The sequence below is a fragment of the Lacerta agilis genome, chromosome 10 (genome assembly GCF_009819535.1).
Source record: "Lacerta agilis isolate rLacAgi1 chromosome 10, rLacAgi1.pri, whole genome shotgun sequence".
In the NCBI taxonomy this organism is placed as follows: Eukaryota; Metazoa; Chordata; class Lepidosauria; order Squamata; family Lacertidae; genus Lacerta; species Lacerta agilis.
Genome location: NC_046321.1, coordinates 39659154 through 39680089, shown reverse-complemented (window position 1 = coordinate 39680089; position 20936 = coordinate 39659154). Strand labels below are relative to the sequence as shown.

General features: G+C 41.1%; 1 protein-coding gene across 3 annotated transcripts in view; it reads left to right on the top strand.

Annotated features, from left to right (window-relative positions):
* The first annotated feature begins 9779 nt into the window (after positions 1-9779).
* SYT1 (synaptotagmin 1) overlaps positions 9780-20936 on the top strand; it is a 338924-nt gene continuing 327767 nt past the window's right edge. The window contains exon 1 of one of the 3 annotated variants that reach the window (XM_033161580.1): positions 9780-10149. The gene's annotated coding sequence lies outside the window, so the exon portion shown is untranslated. Of the gene's footprint in view, positions 10150-10682; positions 10945-20936 lie in introns of those variants that run through there. The other 2 variants (XM_033161578.1, XM_033161579.1) reach the window with 2 other exon arrangements.

Below are 20936 nucleotides of genomic sequence, written 5' to 3'. Positions count from 1 at the left end.
CTGAAACTGCTAAAACCAAGAAAGGTCTTCCAGCATGTGCTGTCATTGAATTTTTCACAGTATTTTATATTAAAAAAGCCTTTGCTCATCAATGAAACCCTTGCCCTCTTTTAATTAAAACTACATTACTCTTCCTAATAACAACATCTATTTAAGAGATCAGTTAGAAGTCCCTTACATTAATTTAATGGAGGCACTCCATTGGCATTCTATTAGATTTTCCCAGTTAAATTAGCATGATGGACTTTTAATGGCTGTTGTAATAGACATTATTAATGAGAATATTGTAAAATTAAAATCTGATTCAACGAGTTTCTTGACTGGCTGTTGCAATGTTATATGAAACCACTGAATTCCAACCTCTAATAATTAACTAGATAACATGCAATTCAGTAACACCAAGCAATGATAAAAATTTGAGACTTGTACTATGTTCAAAGAAAAAAACAGGTTCACATGTGGTATGCATTTATACTTTTTAGTGTGTGTGTGTTTTTAAATTATTCTGACACTATAACACCAGCACTCATTGAAATAGTAATGATATCTATTTTACACACACACACACACACACACACACACACACACTATCAGGGATACCTGCTCATTCTGAGTAGTACAGAGATTTTCCACAGCTGATGTATTTGATAGCTTAGATTACTTGCTGAAGTCAGCCTTGAAGGAGTTTATCTTAAAAGAAATACTGGTGTTCCTTTGGGATGGAGGCTCTCTGACTTCACACACAGCCTATGATTGTGAAATAGAAAACACAGTCTCTGGCATTCGACACTGAGAAGGTTTCAAAATGGGAGAGAAAAAGAAAGATTATCCAGGTCTACCCTGGAGATGGGGATTTGCAGTATTGCATAAATTCAGGTTAAGAAGATCCTGGATGTGAATGTGCAGCATTGCGTGAATGTGCAACAACAGATACCCATTTTCTAATTTTAAGTACATACAAGTGACTGTGAATACTTACAGCTACGTGATTGTCAGGTGGTATGTCTCTAAGATTTCAGATATTCACAATTCCACTCCCCTTGATACTAATGCCATTCAACATGTGCATTCCAAGATACATCAACATTTGAACATTTACTGCAATAGATGTCGTAAATCTTTTGCCTCCAATGAATTTCAACTGTGCCAGTGTTTGTGTGTGTGTGTGATTCCATACTCTCAGTTATGTATTTATTTAAAAGCATTCTAAACAACACAGCAGTTTATGTAGAAAATTTTTTGCTGCCCATGCAGCTAGGACATGGTAATCCTGAATTCCAAAAACAAATGTATCTATGAGAAGCTTAGTGTTGTGCTATATTTTCATAGATGGCTTACAGCTCTTTGTGGTACAAAATATGTGCTGGAGACATTGGATATAGTATTTTCATACGAATGCTGAATATAAGAAAAAACAATACTTGCAGGTAATTAGGCAGCCTTGTAGGATGTTTTACGCTGTCAAAATGGTATAATGTGTAAAAGAAATACAATATTACGATATAAATATTAAGAAAAATATTCCTGAAATGCTCAATTTTAAGTGTAAAGCACATTGGTTCCTCTCCTCGTAATGGAGAGTCTACTGTGTCAGCTCTGCAATGTTGTGTAGAAAATTATTTGTAAAAAAAAACATGCCCGGAGGGTCTTTTTTTCAAGAAGAGAAAATGCTTTTAAAGTAATCCTAGATCTGAAGAGTTCCCAGAATGCAACAGGATTCAGACAGACATGAAAGCATACTCTGTATTACGTGATGATGATGTGAATGCTTGTTGTGTGACCTACTCAGTTATGTAGCCTACTCAGACACCTGATCTGACTACTAGGTTAAGAAAGCAGGGTACATATCTTTAAAGCAGATCTCTGGGTTGATAGGCCAACTGAGCAGGTTCAAACAGGGTCAATGTGAAAGCACTTAGATAGGAATGGGATAACTTACCTTGTCCACATTTTCTGATCTCCGCCAGAAGATAAAAATCTGATTTGAAAAAGTTAAATCATACAAAAAGGACACACATAGTTAAGATCTGTGTAGTGGAAATTTTTAATAGAATTAAAGTCCCTAGCTCTGAAAGATCTTGCAGTAAATGGGGGTGGGTGGGGAACTAAAGACAATTTCTTTGGAGAAGGGTTAGTTCTCAAACATATTTGTAGCAGGAGTGGGGAACCTCAAGTGTGGTTCAAGTGTGGCCTTCCAGGCCTTGGATGTCTCTCTGGGCCATCCATTCACCCCAGGCCATGCTCCTCACTGCCCCAGCTCTGCAATCTTCTTGAGTGGTTCCGCCTGGCAGTAATGCATCATTGAACTGCAATAATACCTCTTGCTTGCCTGGATGAAGAATAAAGAAATGTGCTTGAGAGAGGAACCTCTGGCCTTTACATGGCTGGATTGTACCCTATTGTACAGAGTCACACTCACTGTTTATCCACTTTTTGCCTTTGTCTCTGCCCACCACTGCCCCATGGCCCCCAGAACTTGTCCATGAGGGATTGGGGCCCTTGGACTAAAAAAAAATGGTTCTTCACTAATTTTATAGCTACAATGTAACTCATGGAGTTCTTCCTATTGACAGCACTTGTAAATAGTCCATGGGATTATCTATGAGTTTATTCATTGAGAGCCCCATTGTGGGAAGCATATGGCTCTCCAGAATGTGAACTGCAGATCCTATCATTTGTTTTCCATTGATGGGCCTTGCTGTCAGTGTGGACGTTCTGATTTTCTTGAGTTTATCTTCCTTGCTCAGTGGCTGCCCAATGGACCCATCATGTTCTAAGATAACTTGTTTTCTTTGTCTTACTAGCCAAGTTCCTGGAACCAGTCTGCACGTTAAATTAGAAAACCTGCCCTAAATGATGCCCAGTTACTTTGGATCCAGAGACTCTAAGGCCTTGATAAGACATTGCCCTTCTGAGTGCTCTCCTTTACAGAATGGCAAACATAGAGTACTGTCCTTGTAATTTTGCTACTGACTGCCTCTCAAAATGAAGGTTTTCTGGAAATTGTAATAGCAATAGCTGACACCTATGCATTAATATTTATGCAGGGTTATATTAATTTGCCTTTTAAAACAGACTCGGAGTACCAACGTGGAGATTCTAAAAGACAAGCAGAAGACACATTATTATCCTTCACAAATAGGAATTTGTGATGGTGTCCCATTCTTAATTATGAATATTCATTGCCTGTTCTTTATCACAAACCCCCTCACTGAAATGGACTATCTTATCAGTTACCTGTGAAGTAGATTTTATTCATTTTGTTGCTTGATGGATTGAAAATTCAGAGATTCCCAGAAGAATGTGTTTATGTGAGGCTGGGTTCAACCACCCCATTCTGCTAGCAGAAATGAATGCAAGGATTCCCACTAGCTCCATGGAGCTATCCTCCCACTCCCCCCCCCCCCCGGCACTCAATGCCTCCCTTAGCTCTACTTTGTAGGTTCGGAAGACCTCCCGGAACAGTGCATGGGAAAGGAGAGGAGAGATCATTTTGCTGGGTAAGCAGAAATGCTGCACTGAATTCCACCTTATGTGTTTATCATCATATGTATCCAAATGAAGAAAGCATGAACTTGATACCTAAGCAAATCCTGGTCTCAGGACCAATACTTTGTGTTAAGGCAAACACAGGCTATTTTTTCCATAACTGGGCCACTAGGCACAATAGCCACTAGCTCATACCTTCACCATTATTACCAGTATTTACGGTACATGTAATTTGCATTCTGGAAGGGGGATAACAGATGTATTATCCCAGACTGGAAACCCCTTTTATGTTATCTGTGTGATGGGGCTCCATGTAATTAATAGAAAGCTGAATGGTGCTTTTCAGCAGCCCTAGACATCTGCACATTGAGCATGGCTTCCTGGATTTATATCTATCTCATTTTAGGAGCAATTAGTGGTGATGGTCACTTTACTATTGGCCAGCATGAATCTGAGGTGGTGGTAGAATGCAATGTGTGTAATGCCTATGTAGTCTGAATGACATATTCACTGAAATCGTAATATCCTCAAGGGTTCCTATTTGGCATATCACAAACCTCATTTTTTACATAAGGCTTGAATAAAAGCTGTATCTTTCATTTCCTGTTCTTTATACTTGTACAGTACTATTAAATTTTAGGAGAGTTTATTACCTATGAACTTTCTCCTGTGGATAGCACAGTCTTTAAATAAAAAGAGCTAAACAGTCTGGGCTTTTTGCACCCATTTGATAGCTTTTAAACTATGTCCTATCATGTCCTCAGAAAAATTAAAGCCTAGTTTGCTAAGCCAAGAATTGTAACATAGGAGCCTGCAGCAATGTTTAAACATGCTCTGGAAGGAGCACAGATCAGATCAGCGCTAGGAAGTAGACAAATAGCTATCCTTCCTGAGGTTATCACTTTAACATGGTATTTGTTTTTGGTATTCATCCCCCAGAGTTTTATTGCATACTTATTTGGCAAAAAAGATCTCTTTGAAGATAGTCCTGAGGAAAACAAAATGGCTTGTAAGTTTTCATTAACGCAGGGTAGAGGTGGGGGTAATGCTGCATTTTAATTCCATCAGTAAATATCAGTTTGTCTAAACTCCAGGAAAACACACACACATATTCTCTCTCCTACATTTTTTTCTTCCTGAGCTGAAAGCTGATTGCACTGCTGTTATGAAATAAGCAGGCTCCTATGTCAGCTTTCAAACACATATACCTTGAAATAAAGTTAAACACAGAAATGAGAAAGAGGCCTGGAATTAGGGTAGGAAGTAGAACATCAGAATGCCAGGGACAGATTTCCTCCTTAGGCAAATAGCAGCTTTGGGGTGAAGGGAAGTATTGAGACCACAACACAGAGTGAAAGAGTTAAACTCCTCCCTATGCATTGCTGCCCTGATCCTTATCAGCCTGCTCCCAGAGTTGGGGTGAAGTGGGGGAATGGGACTTAGAAAGCATTGCTCCTTCACCATCCACAGAGACAGTGTAATGTTAGACTGTTGTTGCAGGGTGTTGGACTAGATGATCTTTCTGGACTCTTTCAATTCTACAATTCTATATGATTCAAAAGAGGTGCTCCATGTTAATGGAGAGTCAACAATGACTGCCCAGCACTTCATCCCCTTCTTCATTTTCAGCCCATGAGAGCTTGTGAACAGCTGTATATAAATCCCAGCTGGGGAACACACTGCTCAAGGCACTGGGCTGTATTTATGTAAACATTTGATGTCCCACTGCTCAAACCCATCAGGATTTGCAGAGCAACTCAGAGAAATAAATTAAAAATCAATAAAGCTGATAAAAGTATGAGAACAATGCAATCTGGCAATGAAAAAGAGGGGCAAAATACCAACATAAGATAAAGTAAAATGGGGGGGATTCCATAGCTGAGGAACCAGAAGTATGAACAAAACAGAAAAGCACACATTTCATTTTTGATGGCAGGGGAACCAAGATAATATCTGAATATATGAGCAAGTTTGTGTGAAGAAGGTACTCTGGTACCAAGCCATTTAGGGTATTAAACATTAAAATTAGTGGCCCGTGTAGCTCTTTTAGGAAACTGACAAGATTGCATCTACAACATAGATGTAGTTTTTGCCTAGCCTTCAAGGTCAGCCATTCACAGAGCACTTTTCAGTAGTCCTGTCTAGATGCTATTTGGACATGGATAGCTGTGACCAGATCAGTTTTCCAGGCCTAGTCACAGCTAACATATCAGCCTAAGCTGATGAACAAAGTCAGATGCAGAGCGTTCAGGACCCTGGACAGAGCCAGACAACTTGTTCCATCAAAGGCTCAGTCTGAACTGGTGCTGCTGTAGCAAGCAGGCTCAATGGAATGTTAATTCCCTGGGGACAATGATGCTTGTGTTGTGATCTGGCTCAAGGACTACACTTGGGCTCTACGGGTCTTGCCATGAACACAGTGTGATGGGTTGCTGGTGTTGCCTTGTTTTCTATTGTGCTTCTGTGAGTGCATAGCATCACAATTACATTATGTCAGTGCAAAGCTGGCATTAGTAATAGACACTGTAGCAAAATCAAAAGTATGATTTTTATAACATAAAGGCAGAAAAATGAAGAACAATGGACACAGCCGATGCAAATGGACAGAATGCGTTTTACAAGACTGCTGGCAGTTATCAAGGAAAGCTCCATGGGAATCAAGGTAAAGGCACTCTGAACCTTTCTAATCATCAATATGCATCCATTGTGAAAAATATACTTTCAATGCTTTTATCTGAGAAATTAATCCATGTTCCACTTTTGCAATTAGGCTGAAATATTGAATACTTGCTTCAGTATAAGCACTTCTGAAAACTATGCCACAGGTCTTCTAGAAAGTCCTGTTAAGAAACAGCACCAAGGATCATGATTACCATTATGATATCACTCAAGGCATGGTATAATACATTGAGAAACAATACCAGGTTAAGAAAGTATATATATTTGTCTGTCTGCATTACTTCCTAAAAATAGGTACATGCAATTAATTCATTTAGGTACACTGTATTGGCTTTTTGAGTTCTGTGATTTGTCATCCACCACCTTCTTGTTGTGCATCACTTCTTTACAGAATCCTTCAGTGAATGAAATGTGGGAGCTGTCATTAATAAATATGAAATACTAGCATTGTAATATCAACACTGCAGCTGGTATCTGAAATTAGTAGCACAGGAATAAAATAATCATGGTAACAGTAGTGTTTTCTATCAAAAGCAAAAACATCTGGCAACACACAATTCAATTCTGTGCATGTCTGCTCAGAAGTAAGTCCCAAAGACTTCAGATAGAGTTCAGTGGATTATACTCAGGTATGCTTGCATAGGGATGCAACGGTTGCCATTTTTAATTTAACACTTCCTTTGGTAACACATGATGACATGATTTTGCCTTGACTGCACTGGAAATATCACCTGGAAATATTTAAATCTAGATGCATATCTTTACCCTGGCTTTTGACACCTGAGATGCGAGTTTTCCAGACTCATCCTATTCTTGCAACTGTGATCAGTTTCAACCTTTTGGAAATCCTGAACTTTAAATTGTTGCAACCTGTATTGGGATCTGCTGATGAAGGGTGGGTCATAAATTTAATCATAATCAGAACCATAAATTGTTACAGCACATACCCTCAGCAACCTTAACAATACTCTCAAAAGAAAGGAAACGTTTGGGGAAAGACAACAGCACAATATTTTAAAGGGTGTGTGTGTGATAATATGGAGAAAGTGTAGAGTGTGTGACTTTGTATGTTACAATGAAGCACCAGTAGAGAATGTGAAGTTCCTCCTCTTCCCTTCTAGTGTGATGTAGGAAGCAGTGATTTGTGCATCTCCATTGTGATGATGTATGCAAATGTTGTGTGTCTATGGAGTTTATGCATCTCATCACATGGAAGATCAACAGGTCACTGTTTTGCAAATTATACTGAAGTGTGAAAATGAAAGTATTGAGTTCTTTATGCATCCTCCATGTAGGGGATTTTTTTTAAAGAACTTGTGAGACTATCCAGAATGCATATTCAAAGCTTTTAACATCATAGGTATCCCTTCTGTTCCTGAACTGTACTCACAATCTCGTTATTAAGTTGGGTACTGAAACATTTTCTTAGTATAACTTAATGTCTAGTGTGATATTCTTCCTGGATGATAGCTACATTAATCATACTTGAAGCAGACCCTTTGAAATCAATGGACTTAACTAACCTAAGTCCATTGGTTTCAGTAAGTCCACTCTGAGTATGTCTAGTGTTGGACAACACCCACTGTGATTTTGTGGTTCAATCAAATGCATCCCTCTTATTTTGAAATTTTAAATTAAACTAAAACTTCAGATAAATAGAGAAAATAGCAAGTTGAGTTGGGAACAAAGGATTGCATTGCTTTTCTAACTGATCCTAGAAAAGTGTAATTCAAAGTGAGTTTTCAGCACTTACTCAGTGGACAGCATCCTTCTTACATGCAGTGTGGTGCATAGATAGACCACTATGGCATGGCTTGGAGAACTCTTCAGTATGTTCAAAATTAGCTACAGTATTTTTATAGTGTCCTCTAGAAGGGGCAAGTGGGGTTGGATGGGCAAAGGGATGAGCATCCACTCAGAGGCTCCTGTCACACACAAGTTTGCCTCTAGGTCTAAAGTTTGGTATTTGCAGCCAGGAAGGGTTGGAAAAATTAACCCAGAAAGTCCCTGGAGACTGCTGTCGATCAGGGATAAATAGCACGGACCATTAATTTGATTTATAGGACAGCTCTTTATCACTGTTGGTAGATGGAAGGTTTTCCACAAAGGCTATCAAACAGCTCAAATTTCTACTGCCACTATACACCTCAGTCCACATGTTGCAAATTCTTTCATTGAAATGAGATGGACATAGTACAAAGGAGGTTGGTGGCCTCTAAAATGTAACTCATGTGTCTGGCATGTAACATTTGACTAGTCACAGCTTTTAGAAAGTAGAACACTAGAAATTCTAATTTTAGATTATAACTTTGTGGCAGAACTTAAGTAGGAGAGTGCGTGCATTCACATGCGCAGCCCCAGATGATACTGCTCTGGATGCTGATAGATTAGCAGCAGCTACCCAAATGACAGTTTTGACTATGATGCCCCATGGCAAAAGCATAGCATAACATATTAAATGTTTTCGTTTATGTAGTCATTTTTACTAGTTACAGTTGCCTAGTTCCTCGGAGCTTTAGGGTAGCTCCGGTTCATAGCTTAATTGGACACTTGTAAGCCACTAAAAAGGGGGGGGGATGTGCTTAAACGAATGCGTTGTGTCACACAGCAATTATCTGATCAATTCATAACGAACACACAAGCTGTAAAGACCTCTGAAAACTACGCTTTCTACTTTACTTAAACCCTGAATGCTATAAAGTCCATAAAATTCAGATCGAGATTAGTTTTACTATGGCTAGAGAAAGAACGTGGGAGAAAGATAATGCGAGAGAGAGCGAGAGAGAGCGAGAGAGGGTGTTTTCCCTCTTAGCTTAGGCAAATCCCTGTAGCATTGCAAAGGGAAAAAGATGGCTTTTAATAAATAAATAAATGAGCTTCGGTAGCCTCAGCGTACAGGAAAAGAAGCAGCCCCTTACTTGTTTGGGGGTGAGGAGGTTTTGCTTTCAATTTGATGACTGCTTGTGAGAGTATCTCCCTCCAGCATCCCCTCCCCTCCGCAGCTCCTCCATCTCCCTTTCCATGCCTCTCTTTTGTTGGTCTGAAAATGCCATACTGTAAATTGCCTGAGATTTAGGGGGGCGGGGAGTGGGAGATAGAGAAGAGGGCGGAGGGGGACGTGGAGAGAGAGAGAGAGAGAGAGAGAGAGAGAATCAGGTCACCCGGGCGACTGCCTCTCCATTGCAGAGCTTGCGCTTAAGGTGGAAAGAGAGAGAGGTGCTGGGACACAAAAACCCAGTCTCTCTTTCACACACCCTTTGACAATAATTCCAAAGACCAGTTTAATGTCCTTGGTTGTCATTCGCAGGGAACTCCCTCTCCAGCCCCCCCCCCCCCATCTCCCCGCTGGAAGAGAGCGCTGGGCGGCTGGGCGGAGGCGGAGGGAAGCGAGAGCAGAGAGATGGAAAGGCGAACGTAGCCATGGGATGGGCGCAGCTGCCGCCTAAGCAAAGCCCCACCTATGAATCCGGCCGGCGGATTGGCCGCGCGGCGCGCAAGCCCCGCCTCCCGGCCAATGGGGCCGCGGCGGCTGGGCTATGATGCTCTTGCCTCGCTGTGGAGGGATTCCTGGAGAAGCTGCATAGCCCGTGATGCTCCGGCCTCGGCTCGGCCCCCCCCCTCCCCGCCCGGCGCCTCTCCTCCCCCTCCTCCTAGCCAGCCTGCCTGCTTGCCTGCCTGCCTGCCTGCCAGCAGCGGCTGAAACTTAACCCCCAACGCAAAGCCCAGCTCGCTGAGAGCCGGGGAGGGGAGGGAGGGGGGACACTACGCGCACCTGCTCCTGCTCCTGCCGCCGGTGTGCGTGCGTGCGCGCGCGGTGTGTGTGGGAGGTGACTGGCGTCCCCGCACACTTTTGAGTGCCATTATTATTTTGGCGGGGCTTTGTTATTGAAGTCTGCCATCCCGGGAGAGGCGCAGCGCGCGAGGAAGAGACAGAGAGAAAGGCTCTGAAGGACAGAGCGCGCCCGCTTCGCCGGTTGCCAGGTAAGGCAGCGAGCGTGGAGCGGCACTGCTTGCTGCTGCTTCTGCTTGGAGGGGCTTGGCGGCGGCGGCTCCCTCCTGCCTCATGGCTCGGTCCGGGTCTCTCGGAGTGTGTGTGTGTGTGTGTCGTGTCTGTGGAGAGAGAAGGAAGCTCGGAGTCAGGCTGAGGAGGAGCACCCGGGTGGGCTCTCTGGAAAGGGCGGCTGGGGCGGCTGGGGGGGGAGGCAGCACATGTTTCTCCCTCTGACCCTGGCGAAGCAGTTTGGCCAGTGGCTGCTGACTTGGGGGGAAGCTACGGTGGTGATAACGGTGGGGTGAAGCTGGGCTGGGTGGATGTCTGACAATCTCCACCCACTCTGCTCCGAAAAGCCCTCCACCCACCTACTGTTTCTCTCCTGGAGGAAAAGTCAGCTGGTGGGTGACATGGGGTGAAATGGAAAGAGGGGGAGGGGTGGAGACGTGGGGCGGGAGGGGGGGCAATGAATCCTGCCTGCAACCCAATGACGGAAACAGGCTCTAAGCTGTGTCCAAAGCAACGAAACTGCTTATAAGGCAGGAAGCAGATCTTCGAAGCTCCTGCTGCCGGGTTGAAGGGGAATCAGCTTCCGAAAGGATCTGTTTGCTACTAGTTTTCCTTTTCCCCGAGGGAACAACAACAACAAAGGGGGTGTTGGGGAAAAAAAAAGTTAATTGCAGTTCGTTTTTAAAGTGTCGACCCCTCTGATTTCACATCTCTTCTCCTAACCATTGATTATTTGATAAAGAAAGAGTTTCTGCATCAACAATTTCCAACATCAGGTACTAAACCAACCAACCCTCAACCCCCAATATGTTTGATTAGCAGCTTAAGATTTCAGTTGCATCCTTTCTGATGCACAGCATTGTAAGCTTTGATACAGAAATAGGTGTTATTCTCTAGCAGTATTCCCAAAAGGACTGCAAGGTTTTGGTTCTGACGGTTGTGGTAATGGCATATGACTAAAGTGATGCTTTTGAAAATACTGATTGTCATGGATCTCTGATCCACCCTTCCTTGTAAGATTTTAAAAATTGTATTTACATTAAGCATGCCCCTTTATTTCTCCTTCATAATTTTCTTAGTCTTTTTGCTTCCTCTTGGGGCAATTTATAATGGTCTATTGATAATACATCCATGCCATATGGTGTTAGTGGTGTGTTTAAAAACAAAATGCATGTATGCTTACTTGCATGTTAACAAAAAGTTAAAGAAGTAAAAAAAAAGTTATGGAATTGGTTGTTATTTTCTCCCTTAATAATACAGTGTCTCTTGATGTTTTCTTATAAAGACATCAAGCCGCTTACTGGAGTATAGTACGTAAATTAAGCAAACTCATTGGAATGAGGCTTCATAGCATTCTGTAATCTTCAACATTCTGTAATTCAATCATTGCTGATACAAGCTGCCTTTTACCATTATTCATCAGACCCAGCTGAGTGATTTCTGTCAGATGGGAAGTGGTAGGAAGAAGTCTCTAGGTAAATGTAACTGGAAAGCCTTCCAAGTAGAGTTCTAAATGAGCAGAGAACAAAAATACACGGCCACAATCTGTAGACGGTATTAGCATTTTAATAAATCTTTCCTTCCAATTGTCATGGGAGATGTCAAGTTTTGTTTTCTTAATGTTGATTTGTGACTGGAGGAGAGAAACGGACCTCTGTGCTTCTGACCTTGTGAATTTTAGTAGGAAATGCCATATTTCAGCAGCTGTTTCCACGTTTTTCAAACACTCTGGGTTCTCTTCAGAGGTCAGCCAGTATATAGTCATTTTAGATACTTAGGTGTTTTAACCCCATAGCATGACCCTTATTTGTGCAACCACATTTCGAGCTGATGAAAAGCTGTCCTAGTTTTGTCCAGATTCTCTGTGTCTTCTTGACTATTGTTAATGGCAAGTTATTTTTAATTCTAAATCGGATATAACAAACAGATTATAAGGACAGACGTTTGGTTGAGTCAACGGAAAGCCTCACAGGGTTATTCTTAAATCCTATGTTTAAAACCACAGCAGCTGAAACTTGATGTTTTAAAGAGATATCCTCTAGCTGTGTTGGCAATGAATTATATCTGCTAAATATGTGTATGTTTGACATCCATTCATTATGCTGGAATGGAGACAGAAAGCAAAACCTTCAGGAGACTACAGATTGCTAAGAAATACAGAGTCTCAAATGAATAAGTACACCTGATCTATTCCAGAGGGATAGCCATGCTCATCTATTGTGGCAAAAACAATGAAAAGTCTTGTGGCACCGTGAAGGCTAGAATATTTAAGGTGCTGCAAGACTTTTTCTTATTTACACCTGACCTAGTTTTATGTCTAGGGAGACATTTAGGAGTTGTTGCTGTTTTAGTCTGGAGAAAAGAAGTGTCTGCCTAGGGTGAGGTCTAGATTAAGGTAGCATAGCCTATTACTTTGTTCTGGTACCTTGGAATGTATGAAACATACATGACTTGAAAATTGAGAAGTAGAGTGGGGAGTCACCCACAGTACTCATCCGCACTGGTGTATTTCCACTGAGTTGTCAAGGAGTCTACTCCATTATAAGAGGTCTCCGAACCTAATTTGTTTCTAGTAAAAACCATAACAGGAGGCAGATACTGTGAATAGAGCATATTTTGAAATAGAGCCACAGGACATAGGATAATGGCATGCTGTTGGAAATTATGAGTCTGTTGCAGTTGCAAAAGCATCTCTGTAGCCATTTCATTCCAACCTAATCTTCCTACACATTAGAACAGCACTTAAGTGAGCTTTGTTAATGAATGATGACAACCTACTAGCTCTGTTTTAAAGGATTTTATGCTAGAATTAGGAGTTTGATCCCACAGTTCAAAGCCTGACTCTTCTCTCCCCCTTCCCACTAAATGAATACAAAATATGTCATGCTTAACTCATCTGACGGTTGTTCATATCAAATATATAACGAGAATTATGGGATAAAGCTGTATTGTATGTTGGTGGTTCATACAACTGCTGAAATTCCAAATATAAGTATCTTGCATGGAGTTTGTAGGAAAGGTTGTTGGAGAGATACAGAGGTAGAAGGGGACTACTTGATGGAGAGCTGAGAAAAGTATATACATATTTGTCCAGTTACTAGAACAATACTAATAACCAAATCAAGGTTAATGGTAATCGATGGATTTATAAAGTTAATTACAAATGTTGTGCAGGATTTAAAGACATGTTTTACAAGTTACCCTTCTCAAAGCTCCAATGATAATTGATGTGGCTTTAGATGGAAATTGAAGCATTTGTTCATGTTGTAGCCTTTGTTTTGTTTATACAGTGATAAATGAGGATTAAAAAAACAGCAAGCTCAATTTTATTATTTGAGACATATAGTATTCTGAGACTGAAGTGTTAAAATACTTGACAAGCAGGTGTACAGTTGCTCCCAACAGGTATTGTAAAAGTTGAGTTCTATGTGTTGCTAAATATTGATGATGACTATATATTTTTTCCAGCCAAGGCACTATGTCTAGTATTCGAATGGTGACTCCTCCCACCCTGATAATACTATATATATTTCTCAGAGTTGTAGACTCTGTGACCTTAGTATACAATTCTAGAAGTAAAAAATGTATGAATAAAGCTGCAATTCTCTACCTACTTACCGAGATGTAAGCCCCCTTAACTTAATAGGACTTACTTCTGAGTAGGCACGCATAGGAATGGCGGTAATTTGCATTTTGTTGGTTCTCTAAAAGATTTGTTTGCTTGAGTATTATTCTGTATCCAGAACAGATTAATTTCTTAGAAATACGTACATGAAAAGCTTTTGAAATAATGCGTGGACGTGTATGTACCTATGGTATTTATAAAGAATGCTTCACCTTAAATTGTTTAAGTGACTAAATACAGTATTATGTAAGCAAATATTTTGGGTATTTTTATGTACAAACGTAATCTGAACAGCTGAAGATAAGTCTTATTTTCATGCTATGCGTCAGTCAGTTGGAGGGGATTTTAAAAAAATCAAATATTGTTTCTTGCACAGAAGCATAACACTTTCAAAAAAATATGAAATGTGCATGATTTATTTTTTAAGGGCACGTTCAACTATTATTTTGATGCAAACCTACCAGATAGACACAGTACTAATATGCAGTCCATCTAAATTTTAGATTCTAAATTTTCCCATTGCCTCAGATTTAGGTGGATTTGAAGAGAGGTCATTGTGTGAAAAAGTTATCACTCAAGCAAAATGTAATCTTTTGCAGAGTTCATAACAGAAGTGGGAGATTTACAAATCCGCAGGTTTTATGGGCATTTCAGTTTGAAACGGCTTTGTGTGTGTTTTGCTTTTGCTTTGTAACATACCATACAATGATAAAAGCATTTCAGCTTTCCACCCCAGTTTTCATTGGAGGTAGTCCTATTGAACATGGTGAGCTTACTCTAGAAAAAAACTAGACAATATCAGTTTTAAGTAGATTGGTTTAAAATTGCTCTGGGATTTTAGCATTTTAGCATTTTTTATCTGTCTTTTTTTTTTTTTTTTTTTGGTTTTCACCAGTTCCTTTAAGTGACATCCATGGGGAATTACTTATTTTCTCTTCTAGAGGGAGCTCTACCTCTCACTTCTTGAATGTGTAGATACTCGAGAAACCTGTAGTCCACTTCTCCTTCAGCCACAGTTGCCAGTGAGAGAAAAATGCTTAAGTAATAAAGCAGCACACAGTACAATTATTTAACTGGCTAATTACCGAATAGCTGATACTATCTGATACTTTAGAATCCCCAATGCTTCGCAAACACACATGTACTGATGTCCTTTTGGCAATGTCAAACTAGGGAACATATTTAATATACAAGGCTAATGTAGTATTATGATTGTTATGATAAAATCTTTATAAAGTTCAGTTAATATGGTTGGATAATAACTTTGGTGCAGGCTTGATGATGTCTATCCAACAACTTTCTTGTGTAATGAGAATAAATTACCGCCTGAAAACCACAAAATAGAGAAAGACAGTGGGGTTGAAATTTAATTCTGTCAGTGAAAAAGCATTTTCTTAAAGCCTCTCCTCCTTAGCGAGGGGAGGGGTTGTGAGCGGGAGCCGGCTCCAGCATTGAGGCGGGGGCGTTTCGCCCCAGCCCTACTTAGCCCCGCCGCCGCGCCGCGCCCCTAGCAGTCAGCCAATAGGGCTGACTTGGGGGCGGGGATTTGCTGCACCTGGGCAGCTGCGGCGGCACCTCTCCGCCATTCTGCGTCGCTTCACCGCCGGATCGTTAGGCATTGGGTTTAGTGTGGTATCGGAGGGCATAGGTTCGGGCCATCGCCTAACCCTCCTAAAGTTTGGGTATTCCGTAAAGGAATCCGGCGGTCGTGGATCCTGTCCAATGCCCTGTTGGTGGCTAGGGGCCATGGCACGACCTCCGGTGACTTCAGGGGGTGGAGCTTCCAGTTGTATCTTGCATCAACAAGCTCCACCTCATGGGCGGTTAACCCTTGAGTGACTCCACACTCTGCGGGGGGAGTCAATTATAGTCTGTTCAACCCAATGCCTAAGCCAATACCACTCACACGCTGTAACCAATAAAGTTGTGGCCTTTTTCCTCCATTAACTTAAAATCATGCATCTTTGTGTTTTATTTCTGACATGCGGGAGTAGGGTCCTCGAATCACAACTGCTTTCCATGGAATAATAATCCTACCTGCTTTTTTAAAAATAAGTTGGATACTTCCTTTTGTTATCCCACCTAATAATAATAAAAAACAGATAGGATAGGTCTCTGCAGCCACAGTAGGTGCTGTGATTCTCCAGCAGTTTGACTTCATGCCCAGAGGTGCACTCCATTATCTCTCGAGACAAAAGGATGCCAACAACTTCCTTTGTTGCCTATCATTTCCTTATAGATGATAGCAACTTCATCTACGTTGAGAACAATTGTGTTTTTCCCTTATACAAAGATTAGTTATGTTATTTCTCTATAGGAGAGCAAGACTGGTGAACAGTTTCCAAAGGACGAGACTATTTTTTGTGGCTGCTGCTGCTGCTACTGAGGACCTCTTGAAATATAAATGTTCCCCAACCCCCCACTGCTGTCATGGAGGTATAAGATCTAGGAAGCTCTGTATTTTGTTTTATACTGTGTAGCTATATAATTGCTGGTGTTTGCTGCCAGCTGATACAGTTGAGCGAGGACTCTGGACCCATAGGATAGTCATGAAGCTGTAATGTCTATCAACTTTGCCCATTGATGTGAAGGCTACAAGCCATGATTGCTGCGTTCTACCTTCACTATTAGAGACAGTGTTCTTCTCAATACTAGTTGCTGGGAATCGCAGGTGGGCAGAGTGCTGTTGCACTCCTGTCCTGCTTGCCAGCTTCTTGCAAGCATCCTGTTGGCCTCTGTTAGAACAGAATGTTGCTTTAGACTTGATCCAGCAGACTCTTCTTATGTTAATATGTTTGCTACTTCACCCCTTTTGTAAGTAACTATAACAAACTCACAAACCTAGCACAAATATTGCCTGGCCAGATAGAAAGTTAGAACTCATCATTGTGATGTGGGGGTTCTTGGTTTTATACAGATTGCAGATTTTGAGATGTACCTCTTAGACTTAGGGGGTTGAATCTAATGGTAGCTTTGCATTAGCAAGGAGGTCCTTATGCTAATGTGACAAACAGCAAATAGCTTTTGCTGATTCCCCTCTTCTGACTGCAGTCGTTTGCACCCTAACCTACACTCTTCCAGAGGATCTCCCAACTAGAGCATTTTTAAAGGGTTCCAGGAGGCTGCAGTGAGTAGGTTTTTAATAAAAAGCAAAACTCAGGTGCCTTGAGTTGCACAAGTAGACATGCTTTTCGTTGGTACAAAACCCTGGTGGATACAAACCAGGAACTTTAGCCATGCTCACAATATATATTCCAAGTTTCTGAAATTGTTGGCTGATGTTAATGTTTAATGGGTTAAGTGCTCTAGAGAGCAGTCCTGCTTACGCTGAAGGGGAATGTGTGCATTTGTGTGAGCAGGTGAGCGGGGTCAGGTGGCACTCCAGGTAGCAGGGAGTGGGTGATCATCCCCTGCACCTTTTTAAATTTTCAAAGCTGGTAAATAATAGTACTAGGCTGAAAATACCATTATTTCATTTGAACTTGTAAAGTATTTAGTGGAAAGAACAAAGTCATAAGAGGGGGAAACAGAGGTCAAAGACCTCAGTGCAGGTCAAATAAATCTTCATGGTAAACTGCTTAAGGCTTTCAGAGGCCTTGTATTGCATCTTGGTTCATTTTAAAAAATGGTTTACAAAGTGAAATTAGAATGTTGTTTGCTGTACTGATGCATATATACAAGTCTCTCTTTTTTGGTAGTTTTTTGATTAAGTTCTGAAAGAAAAGTGTTCCAAGAAAGCCACATAGATGAGGGAAAAAAAGCTATAAGGGACCTAATCCATCTGGCTTGATTGTGATTTTCCAGACTTCTAATTTGTTTTTACTAAATGTACTGAAAATAAGACTCCCATGTTGGCCTTGCCTGTTTAAAATAGCTGCGGTAATAAATGTATACGATTTGCATATATATTAATCATTGCTTATAAATATTGACAAACATATTATTCAGCTTAGAAGAAAAGGCACTGGCTTCTTTGTAAAAAATATTTAGGGACTATTGGAGTTAAGTGCCAAGCATGTTAGCTTAACTCAAAAGTGCTATTAAAAGCTGTAACCTTAAAAAAGGATGTTGCTCAACAAGATGACACCAGCTGGCTTGTAGAGGAACAAACTGTTCATTAAAAAGGATCTGTCCAATTCCTGAAGTTGTGGCTGTGGTGCTTGGAAGGGTTCAGCCCTGCCACCAAAATGTCTTTCTCCTTTTTTGTCCAGCTGTTTCATCTTTCTCTTGCTAAATTTCTGAATAAAATATATTAATAACCCCATACAAAACTGAACACTAATTCTTGGCATAATGTTGCTCTGCAGTCAAGGACCTAATGTAGTTCTCATTTTTAATGTGAATATCCGATTCTGAGGGATTGATAATAAATCCAGTTTTAACTTGCATTAGGCTGAATCTTTGTTCTAAGTAGGGATTTTTGTTGTTTGCTAGCAAAGCAGCCATTCTAATTTTTGGAAGCATCAAATTTTTTTCAGATTTCACTAACAAATGGACAAATTTACACTGTTGCATCTCTATATCTCATCATTTCCATTTTTCTTAGGGTGTTCCTCCCAACATACTTGGGTTGGCTGTTACAGATGTCTCATATGTGTCTTTCTCTGAAGTTCAGTTCAGCCTGTTAAAAGCATTCCAATATAAAGACTGGAAATCCATTACTATTACACATTTTCAAGGGTGAAGAGAAACAAGAAGTTAGGTATATTTGCCTGTTGTATGCTGCCTACATGTTTAACAGCCTGCATCAATCTGCTGCCTTCCGGATGTTTTGAGTTGGGCCTGATGGAAGTTGTAGTATGAAACATCTGGAGGGCACCAGGTTGATGAAGGCCAATGTACAAAATAATTGCTTCAGCTTGGGGTCTCTTTTTAACATTCTTGCTAAGAGTGTTAAAGTGGCATTTCCCCCCTTTTGAAGATTTTATGCCTAAAAATGTTTAATGTCTAGGTTTGACGTTTGGAGGCTAATACATTTGTTAAAATGCTTCAGGCACGTGCTTATTTAGGGGAACAAAAGTGTGAGAATTTACTCATTCTCACATGGTTTCTGGCAGAAGGATACTGTCACATGAAACTTCCAGAAAAAAGGATTTCACATTTTTCTCAATCTAATGGGCACACACTCGGTGATGGAGATGTGCCTAACCAGAGCTGTCAACCTTCCTTTTTTTGCATTGGGAAATGGCCATAGCTGTCAACTTTCCTTTTTTTGCAATGGGAAACAGCACTGGAATAAGGGAATTTCCCACAAAAAAGGGAAAGTTGACAGCTATATGCCTAATGCAGAACAGATATTTTGGCTGTGTCATCGCTATTTAATATTAGAGATTTATTTGAAATCTCTGTTTTTACTATTTTACAACATGCCTAAAATCCAACAAAATGGACAGTGAGGATACTCAGAAACAGATTGCCCTGTTTGAGGGAATCGAAATGCCATCTTCCTGGCAGCAGGATTGCTGCCACTCACCAGGAGAGAAGGGGAGAAGGGCAAGGTTGTGGAGAGGCTGGCACAGACTAGAGCCTAACTTGATCTTCCACAGGTATGCCTGCACCACACCAACCTCGCTGAAGCCTCATCCATCTCCTTTTTCCTCCTGGCAAATGGTAAAAAAAAACCTTGCTGCCAGGAAGCTAGCATTGCAGCTCTGCCCCACTGGACGAGTTGTTGGGGGGGGGGTATTCAGCTATCTTGCTGGGTAAGCTTCCTGTCTAAGCTGTTGCTCTTAGTGGAAGTCAAAAGAGGCACTATTGAATGGTGTATTTAGTAATCTTGCTCTCGGATGTCTCTAATGGAACTCTGTGCTTAATTTCTTAGCATGACTGGTCTCAGAGGAAACTATTCTAGCCCAGATGTGCCTGCCCAGGGAGGAAGGGGGCATAGCTCAGTGGTTAAGAATGTGCAGTTTCAGTCCCTGCCACCTCCAGTTAAAATGATCAGGTAGTGGGTGATACAAAAGACCTCTCTGCCTAGTACCCCAAAGAGCCACTGCCAGTCAGAGTAGGCAGGACTGGGCAAGACGGATGGACAGCTTGGTGTGGTATAAAGCAGCTTCCTATTTTCCCTGTATTCCTCAACAAGGCTGTTGCTGATGTTTCTCACAATTCTACATTGTGAGAAATGGGTCCTTTCCCGGCACCTGCAGGGTTTTATCACACCCTCCCTCACAATTATGCTTCAACAACCTTTTATGGGTCACATTGGAAACCAGTTGTGGGTTGTGTGCAGTTATGGCATGTGCATGGTGGCCATGACAGTTTCTCCAGTTTTCCAATGGGCCCATGGGTATTAAAAGGTTAGTGATGCCAGTATACTGATTAATATGTTACCTGCATTGACTCATATATACAAGTGGCACCTCAAGGGAGTGGTCCACTTGTATAACTCAGTGGTTGCACTCACAGGAGATTTTATCAGTTTTCAGTGTACCTTGTTATGGAAGTATCTTGATGTGCCATTTCCCTGAGATCCTACGGGATGAAGGGAGGTCTAAAAGTAGACCAAAAAGATTGCTCCAATGATTAAACCACTTGTGTGTAAGCAGATATTTGCTTGTATCTGCTGGCTTAGGTGTTAGTGTCTCTCTGCAAGCCCTGCCACAATTGGAATGTGGTGTTAGATATCTAAGTTGAAAACCAAAGCTGGAGAACCAGTGGCTGTCCAAATGTTGTTGGACCACAATTCCCATCATCCTTGATCATTGGCCATGCTGGCTGTTGATGATGTTAGTTGGTGTTTGACACTGTTTGGTTCTCTAGCTCTGCCTAACTTTCTCTCTCTCTGTACTTTTAAAACACAGCTCTGAAAGTGATCCTTGGAGTCAATGCATTTAAATATATTTGACCTGCAAAGATTCCTCTAAATCTTAGCATACCTTTAACTGAATTACAATAAATAGTGACGAAAGATTCACAAATCAAGTTTTACATTGTCAATCATCTAGACAGGGCAGGCTTAAATGCGTTGACCAGGTATTATTTTTCTTTATGTTCCTTCTCTTGTCGTGGTTTTAAAGACTTGGCAAGTGATTGAGAAGGTTAGCCTAAAAAAAACATATTTCAAAATGCTTGGCATATATTGTAATACTCATAAGAGGACCAGTTTCAGCACTAAAGCACCTGGAGGTTGAAAGCATGGTG